This window comes from Salvelinus namaycush, unplaced genomic scaffold (genome assembly GCF_016432855.1).
Source record: "Salvelinus namaycush isolate Seneca unplaced genomic scaffold, SaNama_1.0 Scaffold410, whole genome shotgun sequence".
NCBI lineage: Eukaryota > Metazoa > Chordata > Actinopteri > Salmoniformes > Salmonidae > Salvelinus > Salvelinus namaycush.
The window spans coordinates 147,812-169,488 of NW_024061099.1; the positions used below are offsets into that span (position 1 = coordinate 147,812).

The following is a 21,677-nucleotide window of genomic DNA, read 5'->3' on the forward strand; positions in this document are numbered from 1 at the left end:
TTAAATCCTCTTTACAATTGTAACAAGACAGATTCTCAATATGGCATGTTTATTTTCAATATAATGAATCACTAGGCTATAAAATAAGGATAAAGTTAAAATAGTGAATATGTATATAGACATTTTTATATACTCCAAAAGTCTGATCATCATTTTGCGTGAAGACGAGGGATTCTCCCACACTTCCTTTTTTGCAGCAATATAAACCCAGAGACAACATCATTCAGTTTCAGTAGACACCAGCCGACCACAGCCAACACAGACTCAAGATGCCTTTCAAGCCACACTACCTGTTGGTCTCCCTGACTCTCTGCTGGTTCGTGGCTCTTCAAGGTGAGATATTGCATCTTTATCTATATATATATATATGAATCTGTTCAACTTGACTCTTGAACAATCGACAAACCAAACCTATTATCAATTATTTTTTTAACAATTTAATTCCAATTATCACAATCAATCCATTGCAGTTTTAAGTGTCTCAGAGTAGGGTCGGTATTCAATCCGTATGGCAGAAGTTCTGCGTTGCAGCGTGAGTGAAATTTAAAGGTAATGTTCCTTAGTGGAAACTGCATTCACGGTAAACGCTGCATGTCGGCTCAATCAGATATTACTGTTACATTGCTGTCACGCAGTCACTGTCTTTTTACTGGTGTTTTTAGTTCTTTACTTACCTATTGTTCACCTAATACCTTTTTTGCACTATTGGTTAGAGCCTGTCAGTAAGCATTTCACTGTAAGGTCTACTACACCTGTTGTATTTGGCGCACGAGACAAATAAACTTTGATTTGATTTGATCTGTAACACTTCAGCGATGATACAGACTGAATAGAGCCCTAAGAGTGCTGATCTAGAATCAGTTTTGTCTTTGTAACATTCACATGTTTCAAAGTGCAACTTTTAGTGATGATAAAAAGGTGTTAACTCTATCCCTTAAACCTTAACCTTTAACCCCAAATTGGAACAATACTATATTGTTATTGTATGTAATATTCACGGTCTTCATCCCAGCAGCATTCCCCATGAACGGCTGTGCTGCATGTCAGAAGTGTCGCTGCATCCGGACGTCCTCTGCTTTCATCTCTCCTAGGCTGTTCCACAGGATAGAGATCCTACCTCCAGGTGCCCACTGTCGTCAAACAGAGATCATGTGAGTCAACTAACACCACCTAACAACCAGTCAAGAACACTTTCACAGTCAACAAGCAAACCAAGATTTATTTCTAAAATATATATATTTTTAAACATGACTAATACATGATCACAGTCTGCCTAATACATTATCGCAGTATGCCTAATACATTATCACAGGATGTCTAAAACATTATCACATTATGCCTAATACATTATCGTAGTATGTCTAATATATGATCATAGTATACATACTACATTATCACAGTATGCATAATACATTATCGCAGTATTTCTAATACATTATCACAGTATGCCGTACCTACTACATTATCACAATATGTCTAATACATGATCACAGTATGCATACTACATTATCACAGTATGCCTAATACATTATTGCAGTATGTCTAATACATTATCGCAGTATACTGTACCTAATTCATTATCACAGTATGTCTAATACATTATCGCATTATGCCTAATACACTATCACAGTATGCTGTACCTAATACATTATCGCAGTATGTCTAATACATTATCACAGTATACACAGTTACTGATCTGGGATTTAGAGTCGGATGACCGTTCAAATCGATTTTTCCTATTCGGCTCTCGTTTTTTTCTGTTTCCAGTTGTCTTGAACACACTGAAGTCGGAAGTCGGAGATTTCAGAGTTTCCCAGTAGTTTTGAACACCGCATTAGTCTCAGCGGAGGGAGGGAGAGAACAGCAGAGGATCCACCTCACACGGTTCTGCTCTCTCCTTCCTTTCCTCCGGTGAGACTGACCAGAGAGAGGGGACAACGTCTTCCACCTGGTGGCTAAAGTCGAGTCACACCGCATCTGCTTTCAGGCACAAATTCATGTTGTTCCTATGACCAGAGACAGTTAAATATCCCTCCCTATTAAAATAGACAGGACGAGCTGCTAATAATAATAAAAACAGGGCTATCGATACACTTGGCTACTCATTCATTACAGTGTGAGTGGAAGTAGAGAGAAACATGTTTAATATTATGTTATAGTGTTGAATTAAAAAAACAGTGACAGAGCAGAATGAAAACTTAAACATGAACTCACTCATAAAAACAGCAGCTGTATTCTTTGATAATTTCTCTCTGGTCATGGTTTTAAAAGTTATGAAATCTTACATAGGCTGGTATCAAACTTTGCTGTGGCAAGAGTCGTGGAAGTCGTGGAAGTCGTAGGCACAGTGATTTGAGCTATCCGATTGGCCAGCGCAGTAGGATCACTAGATTTATCCACAGATCTCCCTGTCCGCCGGTTAGGCGGAGTTTGTCTTTTCTGACAAATTAAATTGTTCAAAATGGGGACATTTTGCCAAGACTTTTATCGTTGGCTTTTCTACAGAAATGTTTGGTGATTGACTAGGAATGCCTTGAAGTCGATCGCGATCGATTGGTTGGTAACCACAGGCCCAGTGGAATCTCCATGCTTTTTGTTGTTGTTGTCCAGGCTTCATCTGTGTCTTGGAAACCGCCCTAAAACCCATGGTGGCTGTCATTGTCTTCACACATAGATCATGTGAGTCAGTCAGCGAGGTCTTGAACGAAGCGCTAAACTGTGGTTTTCTAATGCATAGGGGGAAGACGCGTGGGGGATAGGTCGTGGTGGAGGGGAAATTAATTAGTCAGTATAGTCGCTTTACTGCATGCCATGTAAACCAATCATTAGTCACTGATGATGAGTTCAATGTTCCTATTCGTAACCAAGGCTAAGACATTGTAATAAATGTGGGCATTTGCAGTGGTAGCCTATAGCAATTCCCCCCGAAACTCAGTATGTGGCAGGGACTCCAGACAATCACAGATTACAAATATGTTTTTCTAGTCAAGGCTATCCTATTCAACTATTGCTGTACATATACTATTATATCCTACCTATTCTACAGATATACTATATATTCTATCCACATACTGTCCACAATGACTATACATTCAATCACACATGTACACATATACATACAGTGCATTCAGAAAGTATTCAGACCCCTTGACATTTTCCACATTTTATTATGTTTACAGCCTTTTTCTAAAATGGATTAAATAAAAAATTGTCCTCATCAATTTACACACAATACTCCATAACAACAAAGCAAAAACAGGTTTAGACATTTTAGAAAATGTATTAAAAATAAAAAACAGAAATACCTTATTTACATAAGTATTCAGACGCTTTGCTATGAGACTCTAAATTGAGTTTAGATGCATCCTGTTTACATTGATTATCCTTGAGATGTTTCTACAACTTGATTGGAGTCCACCTGTGGTAAATTCAATTGATTAGACATGATTTGGAATATCTCACACCTGTCTATATAAAATTCCTTCAGTTGTCAGTGCCTGTCAGAGCAAAAACCAGCCATGAGGTGGAAGGAATGCCAAGAGTGTGTAAAGCTATCATCAAGGCAAAGGGTGGCTACTTTGAACAATCTCAAATATAAAATATATTTTGATTTGTTTAACACTTTTTTGGATTACAACATGATTCCATATGTGTTATTTCATAGTTTTGATGTCTTCACTATTATTCTACAATGTAGAAAATAGTAAAAATAAATAAAACCCCTGAAATGAGTAGGTGTTGTCAAACTTTTGACTGGTACTGTATCTATACATACATTTACATATACAGTACTCAGACTTTGCTCATCCTAATATTTATAGATTTCTTCATTCCATTCTTTGACTCAGATTTGTGTGTATTGTTAGATATTACTGCACTGTTGGAGCTGGGAACACAACCATTTCACTACAGCCGTAATAACATCTGCTAAATATGTGTACGTTCATATTGACATTTTCTGATAGGTTTTATTCTGCAGTGTATGATATGTAACCATGGTGACGATGTAATATATATCCCTCCCTTCATTCATCAGCGTTACCAAGAAGGACAAAGCCACCGTCTGTGTGACTCCAGATGCACGATGGATCAACAAAGTCATTGCCAAGTTACAAAGGTAAATACAACACACACACACACACACACACACACACACACACTTCTGTTGACTTTAACACAGACCATCTCTTTCTACAGAACCAACAAGAAGAAGAGAAGTGCAGAACTTCCCATCTCAACCACCATTGAGTGAATTGGAACAGGAATGTATCAAGTTGGAGCTAAATGGAAATGTGATACCAATGTGATACCGATGTGATGCCGATGTGATGCCGATGTGATGCCGATGTGATGCCGATGTGATGCCGATGTGATGCCGATGTGATGCCGATGTGATGCCGATGTGATGCCGATGTGATGCCGATGTGATGCCGATGTGATGCCGATGTGATGCCAATGTAATACCGATGTGATGCCAATGTGATGCCGATGTGATGCCGATGTGATGCCAATGTGATGCCAATGGATTCTGTTCAAATATGATTCCAATACCAAGTTAATTAGTTTATCTTAAATGATCTCAGGATGTATTGTTAGGTTCTTATTTTTCAGAGTAAATAACCCACGGACACTAGAGAAGCTTTAACCAAGTTTAATTCTTCCCAGAGGTTCTGTACAGCTGTAATTCAGACAACCCAACATTTGTCCCATCCAGATATTTATGTCCCAATTAAGACCCTCCTCCTTCTCTTCAATCCTTTCATTCGATGGTTCTACAGGAAGAGAGTAAAAAGGGTAACAGGATACCAAACCTTTATTACTCCCTTCAGGTGACCTGTCCACACCTCCTGACCTCAACCCCTCCTTCATCTAATCCACAGATGTCCATCTGTCTCCCCTGTTTCACACTTTGCTCTCCTCTCGTCCCCCAACACATTCCACAGCTATCTGTCTTTCTACAGAGACCCAGTCTCTTTTACTCCTTAATATACTATGTGTCTAATCTATCATGTCTTTAATATCTCAATGTTCAAACTGTCGAAACCAACAGTCCCTCGTCTTGAACAATAGCATCCTAATGTTCAATTCATATAAACTTGGAAATTACTAATAAATGTACAAACAATGATAATGAACCTGAATAAAAATAAATAAATAAATAATTATAATACAAGAATTAAACAAACAAATGAACAAACAATGAACAGACAGTCACTGTGAGGTTTACAAATTCAGAGACTTATGGCCTCTGAATTATGATCACACAACAAAATGACATTCCAGCTGAATCTGCTGTCTCCTTCAATGGCAGATGGAGCAGCTTTTAGTTTCTCCACGTTCCCCTTCTGGTTCCTAGGAGAGTGATAGCACAAGACTTGGAAAGCAACAAAAACATAAAACATAACAGTATTTACAATGTGATAAGCTATGCATAATTATATATGCATGAAAACCAAAGTCTGAGACCATGACAATTCCCACTCTCTCTTCACCTGACTCTATGCCTCCAGGATAATTTCCTGCTGGGTTCCACAGAAATGAAAGCCCTAAAAAGCCTTGCGCACCGGGTAGGCAAAGTGTTCCCATTTTAAACAATTTAATTTGTCTGAAAAGACAAACTCCGCCTGACCGGCGGACAGGAAGATCTGTGGATAAATCGAGTGATCCTACTGCGCTGGCCAATCGGATAGCTCAAATCACTGTGCCTACGACTTCCACGACTCTTGCCACAGCAAAGTTTGATACCAGCCTATGTAAGATTTCATAACTTTTAAAACCATGACCAGGGAGAAATTATCAAAGAATACAGCTGCTGTTTTTATAAGTGAGTTCATGTTTAAGTTTTCATTCTGCTCTGTCACTGTTTTAATTCAACACTATTACATAATATAAAACATGTTTCTCTCTACTTCCACTCACACTGTAATGAATGAGTAGCCAAGTGTATCGATAGCGCTGTGTTTATTATTATTAGCAGCTCGTCCTGTCTATTTTAATAGGGAGGGATATTTAACTGTCTCTGGTCATAGGAACAACATGAATTTGTGATTGAGGCAGATGCGGTGTGACTCGACTTTCGCCATCAGGTGGAAGACGTTGTCCCCTCTCTCTGGTCAGTCTCACCGGGAGGAAAGGAAGGAGAGAGCAGGGCGGTGTGAGGCGGACCTTCTGCTGTTCTCTCCTTCCCTCCGCTGAGACTAATGCGGTGTTCAAAACTACTGGGAACTCTGAAATCTCAGACTTCTGACTTCAGTGTGTTCAAGACACAGTCGGTAACTGGGGCATCCTTCTAGAACTCCAACTTTCCGACCTGAAGTTCACTGACTTCATGATTTGACCTAGTTTTTTCCCCGAGATCCCAGTTGTCTTGAAAGCACCATGACAGATGCAGATACCATCAGTCCAGTAAAATAAAAGCCAATTGTTTCAATTTCTGCTCAGCTGTGCCTGGCAAGTGGTACACCAACTGATCTGTTCTGTAATCAAAGCTCGAGTTTTGAAATATAATATTGTCTGAGAATAACACTATTGGCAGGACAGGCATATACACACTTAGAAAAAAGGGTTCCAAAAAGGTTCTCCAGCTGTCCCCATAGGATAACCCTTTTGGTTCCAGGTAGAACTCTTATTAGTTCCAGGTAGAACCCTTTTGAATAAAATATTAGGTATACTGTGACAATGTATTATGCATACTGTGATAATGTATTAGGTATACTGTGATAATGTATTACACATACTGTGATAATGTATTATGCATACTGTGGTAATGTATTAGGTATACTGTAATAATGTATTGGGTATACTGTGATAATGTATTAGGCACACTGTGATAATGTATGAGATATACTGTGATAATGTATTACACATACTGTGATAATGTATTTGGCATACTGTGATCATGTATTAGGCATACTGTGATAATATATTACGCATGCTATGATAATGTATTAGGTATACTGTGATAATGTATTACACATACTGTGATTATGTATTAGGCAGACCAGGTAATGTATTACACATACTGTGATAATGTATTACACATACTGGGATCATGTATTAGGCATACTGTGATATGTATTAGACATACTGTGATAATATATTAGGCATGCTGTGATAATGTATTAGGCATGATGTGATCATGTTTTAGGTATACTGTGACAATGTATTACACATACTGTGATAATGTATTGGGTATATTGTGATAATGTATTACACATACTGTGATCATGTATTAGGCAGACCAGGTAATGTATTAGGCATGATGTGATAATGTATTAGGCATGCTGAGATAATATATTAGACATACTGTGATAATGTATTAGGAATGCTGTGATAATGTATTAGGAATGCTGTGATAATGTATTAGGCAGACCAGGTAATGTATTATGAATGCTGTGATAATGTATTAGGCAGACCAGGTATTGGGGCTACTGTACAAACCTCATTCATAGAGAACAGTTTTTATTAGGTTAATGTAACTAAGTCGTGTTTAAAAAAAATATATATTTTAGAAATAGATGTTGGTTTGCTTGTTGACTGTGAAAGTGTTCTTGACTGGTTGTTAGGTGGTGTTAGTTGACTCACATGATCTCTGTTTGACGACAGTGGGCACCTGGAGGTAGGATCTCTATCCTGTGGAACAGCCTAGGAGAGATGAAAGCAGAGGACGTCCTGATGCAGCGACACTTCTGACATGCAGCACAGCCGTTCATGGGGAATGCTGCTGGGATGGAGACCGTGAAAATTACATACAATAACAATATAGTATTGTTCACATTTGGGGTTAAAGGTTAAGGTCTACGGGATAGAGTTAACACCTTTTTATCATCACTAAAAGTTGCACTTTGAAACATGTGAATGTTACAAAGACAAAACTGATTCTAGATCAGCACTCTTAGGGCTCTATTCAGTCTGTATCATCGCTGAAGTGTTACAGATCAAATCAAATCAAAGTTTATTTGTCTCGTGCGCCAAATACAACAGGTGTAGTAGACCTTACAGTGAAATGCTTACTTACAGGCTCTAACCAATAGTGCAAAAAAGGTATTAGGTGAACAATAGGTAAGTAAAGAACTAAAAACACCAGTAAAAAGACAGTGACTGCGTGACAGCAATGTAGCGGTAATATCTGATTGAGCCGACATGCAGCGTTTACCGTGAATGCAGTTTCCGCTAAGGAACATTACCTTTAAATTTCACTCACGCTGCAACGCAGAACTTCTGCCATACGGATTGAATACCGACCCTACTCTGAGACACTTAAAACTGCAATGGATTGATTGTGATAATTGGAATTAAATTGTAAAAAAATAAATGATAATAGGTTTGGTTTGTCGATAGTTCAAGAGTCAAGTTGAACAGATTCATATATATATAGATGCAATATCTCACCTTGAAGAGCCACGAACCAGCAGAGAGTCAGGGAGACCAACAGGTAGTGTGTCTTGAAAGGCATCTTGAGTCTGTGTGGCTGTGGTCGGCTGGTGTCTACTGAAACTGAATGATGTTGTCTCTGGGTTTATATTGCTGCAAAAAAGGAAGTGTGGGGGAATCCCTCGTCTTCACACAAAATGATGATCAGACTTTTGGAGTATATAAAAATGTCTATACATATATGTATATATATATTCACTATTTTAACTTTATCCTTAATTTATAGCCTAGTGATTAATTATATTGAAATTAAACATGCCATATTGAGAATCTGTCTTGTTACAATTGTAAAGAGGATTTTAATGATAATATAATCAAATAGTACTTCAACAATCTAGTCAAAACATGGTAAATGCTGGGTAGAACAAGTAGAAATTCAGTGGTTAAGATTGGATAGCGTTTAAAAACTGAATTTCTCGTAGACATACAGACAGGTCCATAATTATTCACCTTGATAAAGATTAACAATAAAAGACTGTATGAAATCAATAATACAAACACTGAGCTATATTGTATGCAAAAAAAAGGGAAATTATATTATTTTATACTAATACAATTGCTCAGAGAAAGTGATTTTGTTTCACAAGTCATCTTTTTTTCTCTCTCAAAAAGATAGGGGTTTAAATGATTGGCACTGCTGTTTTCAATACCTCACCTTGAGAGGATAATGGCCACTGAGCCTTTTTGTTATGCTGGTGAATGAGGACCCAAAAGCGACGTAATAGAAACAGAGTCTTTATTCCAGTATTAAACAAATAATGATTCTCCTGGATATTATCAATGGTAAATCCAAAACAGGAAACTGAAATCCTCTCGTCAATAGAGAGGAACGACTGGAGACGCGACCACAGACTGCAGGTCGCTTTAGGAAGGCACAGGCCGTAGCTGACATAGACACCTGCTCACACGCAGCATCTGAAGAAGGCAAAAAACACGACAGGGCGGAACAAGGACACAGAACAGCAAACATCAAACAAGAATCCGACAAGGACAGAAGCGGAAAACAGAGGGAGAAATAGGGACTCTAATCAGAGGGCAAAATAGGGGACAGGTGTGAAAGAGTAAATGAGGTCGTTAGGAGAATGAGAAACAGCTGGGAGCAGGAACGGAACGATAGAGAGAGAGAGCGAGAGAGGGAAAGAGGAAGGGGGAGAGAGAGGGATAGAAAGAGGGAAAGAACCTAATAAGACCAGCAGAGGGAAGCACAGGGACAAGACATGATGATCAAAGACAAAACATGACAGTACCCCCCCACTCACCGAGCGCCTCCTGGCGCACTCGAGGAGGAACCCTGGCGGCAACGAAGGAAATCATCAATCAACGAACGGTCCAGCACGTCCCGAGATGGAACCCAACTCCTCTCCTCAGGACCGTAACCCTCCCAATCCACTAAGTACTGGTGACCACGTCCCCGAGAACGCATGTCCATGATCTTCCGTACCTTGTAAATAGGTGCGCCCTCGACAAGGACGGGGGGGGGGGAGGGAAGACGAACGGGGGCGCGAAGAAAAGGCTTGACACAGGAGACATGGAAGACAGGGTGGACGCGACGAAGATGTCGCGGAAGAAGCAGTCGCACAGTGACAGGATTGACGACCTGAGAGACACGGAACGGACCAATGAACCGCGGAGTCAACTTGCGAGAAGCTGTCGTAAGGGGAAGGTTACGAGTGGAAAGCCACACTCTCTGACCGCGACAATACCTAGGACTCTTAATCCTACGTTTATTGGCGGCTCTCACAGTCTGCGCCCTGTAACGGCAAAGTGCAGACCTGACCCTCCTCCAGGTGCGCTCACAACGTTGGACAAAAGCCTGAGCGGAGGGAACGCTGGACTCGGCGAGCTGGGACGAGAACAGAGGAGGCTGGTACCCAAGACTACTCTGAAACGGAGATAGCCCGGTAGCAGACGAAGGAAGCGAGTTGTGAGCGTACTCAGCCCAGGGGAGCTGTTCTGCCCAAGACGCAGGGTTTCGAAACGAAAGGCTGCGTAATATGCGACCAATCGACTGATTGGCCCTTTCTGCTTGACCGTTAGACTGGGGATGAAACCCGGAAGAGAGACTGACGGAAGCACCAATCAAACGACAGAACTCCCTCCAAAACTGTGACGTGAATTGCGGACCTCTGTCTGAAACGGCGTCTAACGGGAGGCCATGAATTCTGAACACATTCTCAATGATGATTTGTGCCGTCTCCTTAGCGGAAGGAAGCTTAGCGAGGGGAATGAAATGTGCCGCCTTAGAGAACCTATCGATAACCGTAAGAATCACAGTCTTCCCCGCAGACGAAGGCAGACCGGTAATAAAGTCTAAGGCGATGTGAGACCATGGTCGAGAAGGAATGGGAAGCGGTCTGAGACGACCGGCAGGAGGAGAGTTACCTGACTTAGTCTGCGCGCAGTCCGAACAAGCAGCCACGAAACGGCGCGTGTCCCGCTCCTGAGTAGGCCACCAAAACCGCTGGCGAATAGAAGCAAGCGTACCCCGAACGCCGGGGTGGCCAGCTAACTTGGCAGAGTGAGCCCACTGAAGAACAGCCAGACGAGTAGAGACAGGAACGAACAGAAGGTTACTAGGACAAGCGCGCGGCGACGCAGTGTGAGTGAGTGCTTGCTTTACCTGTCTCTCAATTCCCCAGACAGTCAACCCGACAACACGCCCTTCAGGGAGAATCCCCTCGGGGTCGGTAGAAACCACAGAAGAACTAAAGAGACGGGATAAGGCATCAGGCTTGGTGTTCTTATTTCCCGGGCGATAGGAAATCACGAACTCGAAACGAGCAAAAAACAACGCCCAACGAGCTTGACGTGCATTAAGTCGTTTGGCAGAACGGATGTACTCAAGGTTCTTATGGTCAGTCCAAACGACAAAAGGGACGGTCGCCCCCTCCAACCACTGTCGCCATTCGCCTATGGCTAAGCGGATGGCGAGCAGTTCGCGGTTACCCACATCATAGTTGCGCTCCGATGGCGACAGGCGATGAGAAAAGTAAGCGCAAGGATGGACCTTATCGTCAGAATGGAAGCGCTGAGACAGAATGGCTCCCACGCCCACCTCTGAAGCGTCAACCTCGACAATGAATTGTTTAGTGACGTCAGGAGTAACAAGGATAGGGGCGGATGTAAAACGCTTCTTGAGGAGATCAAAAGCTCCCTGGGCGGAACCGGACCACTTAAAGCAAGTCTTGACAGAAGTCAGAGCTGTGAGAGGGGCAGCCACTTGACCGAAATTACGAATGAAACGCCGATAGAAATTAGCGAAACCGAGAAAGCGCTGCAACTCGACACGTGACTTAGGAACGGGCCAATCGCTGACAGCCTGGACCTTAGCGGGATCCATCTGAATGCCTTCAGCGGAAATAACAGAACCGAGAAATGTGACAGAGGAGACATGAAAGGCGCACTTCTCAGCCTTCACGTAGAGACAATTCTCTAAAAGGCGCTGGAGTACACGTCGAACGTGCTGAACATGAATCTCGAGTGACGGTGAAAAAATCAGGATATCGTCAAGGTAAACGAAAACAAAAATGTTCAGCATGTCTCTCAGTACATCATTAACTAATGCCTGAAAGACAGCTGGAGCATTAGCGAGACCGAACGGCAGAACCCGGTATTCAAAATGCCCTAACGGAGTGTTAAACGCCGTTTTCCACTCGTCCCCCTCTCTGATGCGTACGAGATGGTAAGCGTTACGAAGGTCCAACTTAGTAAAGAACCTGGCTCCCTGCAGAATCTCGAAGGCTGACGACATAAGGGGAAGCGGATAACGATTCTTAACCGTTATGTCATTCAGCCCTCGATAATCCACGCAGGGGCGCAGAGTGCCGTCCTTCTTCTTAACAAAGAAAAACCCCGCTCCGGCGGGAGAGGAAGAAGGCACCACGGTACCGGCGTCGAGAGAAACAGACAGATAATCCTCGAGAGCCTTACGTTCGGGAGCCGACAGAGAGTATAGTCTACCCCGAGGGGGAGTGGTCCCCGGAAGGAGATCAATACAACAATCATACGACCGGTGAGGAGGAAGGGAGCTGGCTCTGGACCGACTGAAGACCGTGCGCAGATCATGATATTCCTCCGGCACTCCTGTCAAATCACCAGGTTCCTCCTGAGTAGAGGGGACAGAAGAAACAGGAGGGATAGCAGACATTAAACACTTCACATGACAAGAAACGTTCCAGGATAGGATAGAATTACTAGACCAATTAATAGAAGGATTATGACATACTAGCCAGGGATGACCCAAAACAACAGGTGTAAAAGGTGAACGAAAAATCAAAAAGGAAATGGTCTCACTGTGGTTACCAGATACTGTGAGGGTTAAAGGTAGTGTCTCACATCTGATACTGGGGAGAAGACTACCATCTAAGGCGAACATGGGCGTGGGCTTCCCTAACTGTCTGAGAGGAATGTCATGTTTCCGAGCCCATGCTTCGTCCATAAAACAACCCTCAGCCCCAGAGTCTATCAAGGCACTGCAGGAAGCAGCCGAACCGGTCCAGCGTAGATGGACCGACAAGGTAGTACAGGATCTTGATGGAGAGACCTGAGTAGTAGCGCTCACCAGTAGCCCTCCGCTTACTGATGAGCTCTGGCTTTTACTGGACATGACATGACAAAATGTCCAGCAGAACCGCAATAGAGGCAAAGGCGGTTGGTGATTCTCCGTTCCCTCTCCTTAGTCGAGATGCGAATACCTCCCAGCTGCATGGGCTCAGTCTCTGAGCCGGTGGGAGGAGATGGTCGAGATGCGGAGAGGGGAAACACCGTTAACGCGAGCTCTCTTCCACGAGCTCGGTGACGAAGATCTACCCGTCGTTCTATGCGGATGGCGAGTGCAATCAAAGAGTCCACGCTGGAAGGAACCTCCCGGGAGAGAATCTCATCCTTAACCTCAGCGTGGAGTCCCTCCAGAAAACGAGCGAGCAACGCCGGCTCGTTCCAGTCACTGGATGCAGCAAGAGTGCGAAACTCAATAGAGTAATCCGTTATGGATCGATCACCTTGACATAGGGAAGCCAGGGCCCTGGAAGCCTCCTTCCCAAAAACTGAACGATCAAAAACCCGTATCATCTCCTCTTTAAAGTTCTGATAAACGTTAGAACACTCAGCCCTTGCCTCCCAGATAGCTGTGCCCCACTCCCGAGCCCGACCAGTAAGGAGTGATATGACGTAAGCGATCCGAGCTCTCTCTCTTGAGTATGTGTTGGGCTGGAGAGAGAACACAATATCACACTGGGTGAGAAAGGAGCGACACTCAGTGGGCTGCCCTGAGTAACATGGTGGGTTATTAACCCTAGGTTCCGGAGACTCGGAAGACCAGGAAGTAGCTGGTGGCACGAGACGAAGACTCTGAAACTGTCCAGAGAGATCGGAGACCTGAGCGGACAGGTTCTCAACGGCATGACGAGCAGCAGACAATTCCTGCTCGTGTCTGCCGAGCATTGCTCCCTGGATCTCGACGGCAGTGTTGCGAGAATCCGTAGTCGCTGGGTCCATTCTTGGTCGGATTCTTCTGTTATGCTGGTGAATGAGGACCCAAAAGCGACGTAATAGAAACAGAGTCTTTATTCCAGTATTAAACAAATAATGATTCTCCTGGATATTATCAATGGTAAATCCAAAACAGGAAACTGAAATCCTCTCGTCAATAGAGAGGAACGACTGGAGACGCGACCACAGACTGCAGGTCGCTTTAGGAAGGCACAGGCCGTAGCTGACATAGACACCTGCTCACACGCAGCATCTGAAGAAGGCAAAAAACACGACAGGGCGGAACAAGGACACAGAACAGCAAACATCAAACAAGAATCCGACAAGGACAGAAGCGGAAAACAGAGGGAGAAATAGGGACTCTAATCAGAGGGCAAAATAGGGGACAGGTGTGAAAGAGTAAATGAGGTCGTTAGGAGAATGAGAAACAGCTGGGAGCAGGAACGGAACGATAGAGAGAGAGAGCGAGAGAGGGAAAGAGGAAGGGGGAGAGAGAGGGATAGAAAGAGGGAAAGAACCTAATAAGACCAGCAGAGGGAAGCACAGGGACAAGACATGATGATCAAAGACAAAACATGACACTTTTACTACAATGTTTTATAGGATCTTCTTTTATGCCTGCTACATTAGGTTATGAGAATGAAGAACACATCGGGAGGGATCTTAGACCTGCTACGTTAGGTTATGAGAATGAAGAACACATCGGGAGGGATCTTAGACCTGCTACGTTAGGTTATGAGAATGAAGAACACATCGGGAGGGATCTTAGACCTGCTACGTTAGGTTATGAGAATGAAGAACACATCGGGAAGGATCTTAGACCTGCTACGTTAGGTTATGAGAATGAAGAACACATCGGGAGGGATCTTAGACCTGCTACGTTAGGTTATGAGAATGAAGAACACATCGGGAGGGATCTTAGACCTGCTACGTTAGGTTATGAGAATGAAGAACACATCGGGAAGGATCTTAGACCTGCTACGTTAGGTTATGAGAATGAAGAACACATCGGGAGGGATCTTAGACCTGCTACGTTAGGTTATGAGAATGAAGAACACACCGGGAGGGATCTTAGACCTGCTACGTTAGGTTATGAGAATGAAGAACACATCGGGAGGGATCTTAGACCTGCTACGTTAGGTTATGAGAATGAAGAACACATCGGGAAGGATCTTAGACCTGCTACGTTAGGTTATGAGAATGAAGAACACATCGGGAGGGATCTTAGACCTGCTACGTTAGGTTATGAGAATGAAGAACACACCGGGAGGGATCTTAAACATGCTACGTTAGGTTATGAGAATGAAGAACACATCGGGAGGGATCTTAGACCTGCTACGTTAGGTTATGAGAATGAAGAACACATCAGGAGGGATCTTAGACCTGCTACATTAGGTTATGAGAATGAAGAACACATCGGGAGGGATCTCAGACCTGCTACGTTAGGTTATGAGAATGAAGAACACATCGGGAGGGATCTTAGACCTGCTACGTTAGGTTATGAGAATGAAGAACACATCGGGAGGGATCTTAGACCTGCTACGTTAGGTTATGAGAATGAAGAACACATCGGGAGGGATCTTAGACCTGCTATGTTAGGTTATGAGAATGAAGAACACATCGGGAGGGATCTTAGACCTGCTACGTTAGGTTATGAGAATGAAGAACACATCGGGAGGGATCTAAGACCTGCTATGTTAGGTTATGAGAATGAAGAACACATCGGGAGGGATCTTAGACCTGCTACGTTAGGTTATGAGAATGAAGAACACATCGGGAGGGATCTTAGACCTGCTACGTTAGGTTATGAGAATGAAGAACACACCGTGAGGGATCTTAGATCTGCTACGTTAGGTTATGAGAATGAAGAACACATCAGGAGGGATCTAAGACCTGCTATGTTAGGTTATGAGAATGAAGAACACATCGGGAGGGATCTTAGACCTGCTACGTTAGGTTATGAGAATGAAGAACACATCCGGAGGGATCTTAGACCTGCTACGTTAGGTTATGAGAATGAAGAACACATCGGGAGGGATCTTAGACCTGCTACGTTAGGTTATGAGAATGAAGAACACATCGGGAGGGATCTTAAACCTGCTACGTTAGGTTATGAGAATGAAGAACACATCGGGAGGGATCTTAGACCTGCTACGTTAGGTTTTGAGAATGAAGAACACATCAGGAGGGATCTTATACCTGCTACGTTAGGTTATGAGAATGAAGAACACATCGGAAGGGATCTTAGACCTGCTAAGTTAGGTTGTGAGAATGAAGACCACATCGGGAGGGATCTTAGACCTGCTACGTTAGGTTATGAGAATGAAGAACACACCGGGAGGGATCTTAGACCTGCTACGTTAGGTTATGAGAATGAAGAACACATCGGGAGGGATCTTAGACCTGCTACGTTAGGTTATGAGAATGAAGAACACATCGGGAGGGGTCTTAGACCTGCTACGTTAGGTTATGAGAATGAAGAACACATCGGGAGGGATCTTAGACCTGCTACGTTAGGTTATGAGAATGAAGAACACATCGGGAGGGATCTTAGACCATTCCTCTATAACCGAGTCTTTCCAGATCCTTGATATCGCTTGTCTTACTGGAAGATCCACTCGTGGCCAAGTTTCAGACTCCTGGAAAAGGCAATCAGGTTTTTGGCTAAAATGGCCTGGTACTTGGCAAATTTGATGTTGCCGTTGATCGTAACAAGAGCCCCAGGACAAAACAAAAATGATATTTTTGGTCTTCATTTAAGGTTAGGGTTAAGGTTAGGTTTAAAAATCACATTTTTCAGAAGATAAATTGTAGAAATAGGCAGAGTGTATGACTTTGTGGACAACAACAAAAAGAACAAGCAAAATATTCCCATAACATCAAAGATCCACCACCATATTTTACAGTTGGTATGAGGCTCCTTTTTAATGGCATCCAACAAATGTAAACACGTGCAGTTTGATCAACGGAAATGGGCGCGATCGGAACCTGTACTATGTTCAGATGACATGAAAATAAAGCTACTATGTTTCTTCTCATCTTTATCAAGGGTGTCAATAATTGTGGACCTGACTTTATACACTGCATATGCAACAACATCTCCTAGGGAATTAATACAGTACTATTATTACCCTGTCGTATCTTTTCCCTGTCAGAATCACTCTGCCACACATTTATCAAGGCTGATAGCTTCATATCACTTGTGTTTAATTTAGATTCATTTCACTTGATCGGGTGCAAGGAACCCAGAATAAGGAACTGAAAATTCCAACAAGCATTAAGAAGCCAGACAATGTTTTTTCCATTAGCAGACTGATGGAAAGAGCTCTCTATTGGCAGTGGACTGCCCGGTGAAGATCACATCTAATTTTACATTGTGGTCATTTATCAGACGCTCTTATCCAGAGCGACTTACATATAAGGCTTGTTCCCATTGGCAGTTTGAAATGACTCAAATTCAAATTTTTTGCATATCCGATTCTAATCTGTTATTTTTCCTGCAGTCTGAACAGCAAAAAGCACATGGAATTGGACATTTCAAGTCACATTTCAAACCACCTTCATAGGTGGTTTTAAGTCAGATACAAATCTGATTCCTGGCCATGCGACTTGTGTCTGAACGGTCAAATCTGATTTATTTGCCCTCAAGTGGTTTTTAGGCTGTTGTTTGGCATTTCTTGTTGCTTCCTAGCTACTCTGTTGACAGTTTGACAAGAACATGAGAGAGCTAACTAGCTTGTTAGTTGTTTACAAACAAATGAGTGAATGTGGTAGAAAAGTAAACAGCTAGCTAGTTGACTGCTGTGGCAAGCTAGTTGACTGTTGTGGCTAGCTAGTTGACTGTTGTGGCTAGCTAGCTGACTGCTGTGGCTAGCTAGTTGACTGTTGTGGCTAGCTAGTTGACTGTTGTGGCTAGCTAGCTGACTACTGTGGCTAGCTAGCTGACTGCTGTGGCTAGCTAGTTGACTGTTGTGGCTAGCTAGCTGACTGCTGTGGCTAGCTAGTTGACTGTTGTGGCTAGCTAGTTGACTGCTGTGGCTAGCTAGTTGACTACTGTGGCTAGCTAGTTGACTGTTGTGGCTAGCTAGTTGACTGCTGTGGCTAGCTAGTTGACTGTTGTGGCTAGCTAGCTGACTGCTGTGGCTAGCTAGCTGACTGCTGTGGCTAGCTAGCTGACTGCTGTGGCTAGCTAGTTGACTGTTGTGGCTAGCTAGCTGACTGCTGTGGCTAGCTAGTTGACTGTTGTGGCTAGCTAGTTGACTGCTGTGGCTAGCTAGTTGACTGTTGTGTCTAGCTAGTTGACTGTTGTGAATAGCTAGCTGACTGCTGTGGCTAGCTAGCTGACTGCTGTGGCTAGCTAGTTGACTGCTGTGGCTAGCTAGCTGACTGCTGTGGCTAGCTAGTTGACTGTTGTGGCTAGCTAGCTGACTGTTGTGGCTAGCTAGTTGACTGCTGTGGCTAGCTAGTTGACTAGCTAGTTGACTGCTGTGGCTAGCTAGTTGACTGCTGTGGCTAGCTAGTTAACTGTTGTGGCTAGCTAGTTGACTGTTGTGGCTAGCTTGTTTACTGTTGTGGCTAGCTAGCTGACTGCTGTGGCTAACTAGTTGACTGTTGTGGCTAGCTAGTTGACTGTTGTGGCTAGCTAGTTGACTGTTGTGGCTAGCTAGCTGACTGCTGTGGCTAGCTAGTTGACTAGTTGACTAGCTAGTTGACTGATGTGGCTAGCTAGCTGACTGCTGTGGCTAGTTGACTGTTGTGGCTAGCTAGCTGACTGCTGTGGCTAGCTAGTTGACTAGTTGACTAGCTAGCTGACTGATGTGGCTAGCTAGCTGACTGCTGTGGCTAGTTGACTAGCTAGCTGACTGATGTGGCTAGCTAGCTGACTGCTGTGGCTAGCTAGTTGACTGCTGTGGCTAGCTAGCTGACTGCTGTGGCCGAAAAATAATTTGTTTTGAAAGTTGGATCAACTTATCCTTTGAGGCTTTAAAACCTGTTATGGCTGCAAGCCCGACACCGGTACACCTATGACAACATCCAGCTCAAGTGCACGGCGCGAAATTCAAAATCTATTTTTTTTTTATATTTAACTTTCACACATTAACAAGTCCAATACAGCATTTGAAAGATAAACATCTTGTGAATCCAGCCAACATGTCCGATTTTTTAAATGTTTTACAGAGAAAACACCACATATATTTATGTTAGTTCACCACCAAATAAAAAAGAGGACAGACATTTTTCACAGCACAAGTAGGATGCAAGTAGCATGCACAAGCCAACCTAACTAACCTAGAACCAACCTAAATAACCTAGAAAAAACTACCTCAGATGACAGTCCTATAACATGTTACACAATAAATCTATGTTTTGTTCAAAAAATTTGCATATTTTAGCTATAATTCAGTTTTACATTACTGCTACCATCATAGCTACAGTCAGAAATCGCACGGGAGTAGCCAGAGAAAATACAGACACCAACGTCAACTACCTAATTACACATCATAAAACATTTCAGAAAAATATATGGTGGATAGCTAATGAAAGACAAAGATCTTGTGAATACAGACAATATTTCCGATTTTGAAGTGTTTTACAGCGAAAACACCACATATATTTATGTTAGTTCACCACCAAATACAAAAGACAGACAGACATTTTTCACAGCAACGGTAGCATGCAAGTAGCATGCACAAAGCTAACCTAACTAACCTAGAACCAACCTAGAACCAACCTAAATAACCTAGAAAAAACTCCCTCAGATGACAGTCCTATAACATGTTACACAATAAATCTATGTTTTGTTCGAAAAATTTGCATATTTTAGCTATAAATCAGTTTTACATTACTGCTACCATCATAGCCACCATCATAGCTACAGTCAGAAATCGCACGGGAGTAGCCAGAGAAAATACAGACACCAACGTCAACTACCTAATTACTCATCATAAAACATTTCAGACAAATATATGGTGGATAGCTAATGAAAGACAAAGATCTTGTGAATACAGCCAATATTTCCGATTTTTGAAGTGTTTTACAGCGAAAACACAATATATCGTTATATTAGCTTACTACAATAGCTAGCACACAGCAGCATTGATTCTAGTCAAACGGTAGCGATAGCACAGTTCGACAGATATATGAAATAGTATCCCAAATTGGGTCCTTATCTTTGTTGATCTTCCATCAGAATGTTCTCCAAGGGGTCCTTTGTTCAGAACCGTCTTTATTTGGAACCAGAACGAACTATTTCCCTCTTGAATTAGCAAGCACACTGGCCGTGCGGTGCTAACCTCTCCTTCTTGAACCAATTCTTGCGACGCATCACGTCTAAAGTCCAGAATAAATTTCAATAATATAATTAAACTATATTGAAAAAACATACTTTAGGATGATATTGTGACATGTATCAAATAAAATCGAAGCCGGAGATCATATTCACCTTTAACGAGGGTTTTCCAGGAGGCGATTCCAGGTCCAATTTCGCGCCCAAGAAAAAAAATAAAGTGCGCAACTCTCACTCCAAGAGGTTGTATTCAATCCCTGAACGAGATAATCAAGTCATTTCTGCTCTCACTTCCGCATGACACCCAGGGGAAGGTGTATGACGTGTTTCTACAGTCCTAAGTGACATGCCCTTTTATAGACAAGCTCTTGAAGAGAGACATCGCTTTTGGAAATCTCACTTCCTGATAGGAAATGGGCTGTAAAAAGAGTTCTGTTCCACTTAGAGAAATAATTCAAACGGTTTTAGAAACTAGAGACTGTTTTCTATCCAATAGTAATAATAATATGCATATTGTACGAGCATAAATTGAGTAAGAGGCCGTTTGAAAATGGGCACCTTTTTCCAGTTATTCAATACGCCCCCTGCAGCCATAACAGGTTAAAGGTGTTCTTACACTATGATTTTGAACATTCAAAGTATGTGGGAAACATCCCTGGCAGGCATTGTTGTCATCTTAGCTTGCTACATAACTTCTGAATGACAGGAAGCAGGAGCACCAATCAGCCTACACCACCGCACATACACCCATTGTTACTATGACAACTAGCCATGTCATCAAATGAATGCTGTCTGAACACAAACCCATCGTTACTATGACAACTAGCCATGTCATCAAATGAATGCTGTCTGAACACAAACCCATCGTTACTCTGACAACTAGCCATGTGTAGGGTGCCGTCTTTCGGATGGGACGTTAAACGGGTGTCCTGACTCTCTGAGGTCATTAAAGATCCCATGGCACTTATCGTAAGAGTAGGGGTGTTAACCCCGGTGTCCTGGCTAAACTCCCAATCTGGCCCTCAACCATCACGGTCACCTAATAATCCCCAGTTTACAATTGGCTCATTCATCCCCCTCCTCTCCCCTGTAACTATTCCCCAGGTCGTTGCTGCAAATGAGAACGTGTTCTCAGTCAACTTACCTGGTAAAATAACGGTAAAATAAAAAAATAAAAAAATAAAAAATGTCATCAAATGAATGCTGTCTGAACACACACCCATCGTTACTATGACAACTAGCCATGTCATCAAATGAATGCTGTCTGAACACAAACCCATCGTTACTCTGACAACTAGCCATGTCATCAAATGAATGCTGTCTGAACACAAACCCATCGTTACTATGACAACTAGCCATGTCATCAAATGAATGCTGTCTGAACACACACCCATCGTTACTATGACAACTAGCCATGTCATCAAATGAATGCTGTCTGAACACACCCACCGTTACTATGACAACTAGC

General features: G+C 42.7%; 1 protein-coding gene and 1 long non-coding RNA gene across 2 annotated transcripts in view; both read left to right on the plus strand.

Moving 5' to 3' along the window:
- The window catches only part of LOC120041180 (trichohyalin-like), a 102,810-nt gene that overhangs the window by 64,807 nt on the left and 16,326 nt on the right, over positions 1-21,677 (plus strand). The gene's annotated exons all lie outside the window — the stretch shown is intronic.
- LOC120041185 lies at positions 2,574-4,305 on the plus strand. The gene is made up of 3 exons (XR_005475845.1): positions 2,574-2,679; positions 4,037-4,117; positions 4,198-4,305. It is a non-coding gene; the product is annotated as an uncharacterized LOC120041185 (long non-coding RNA).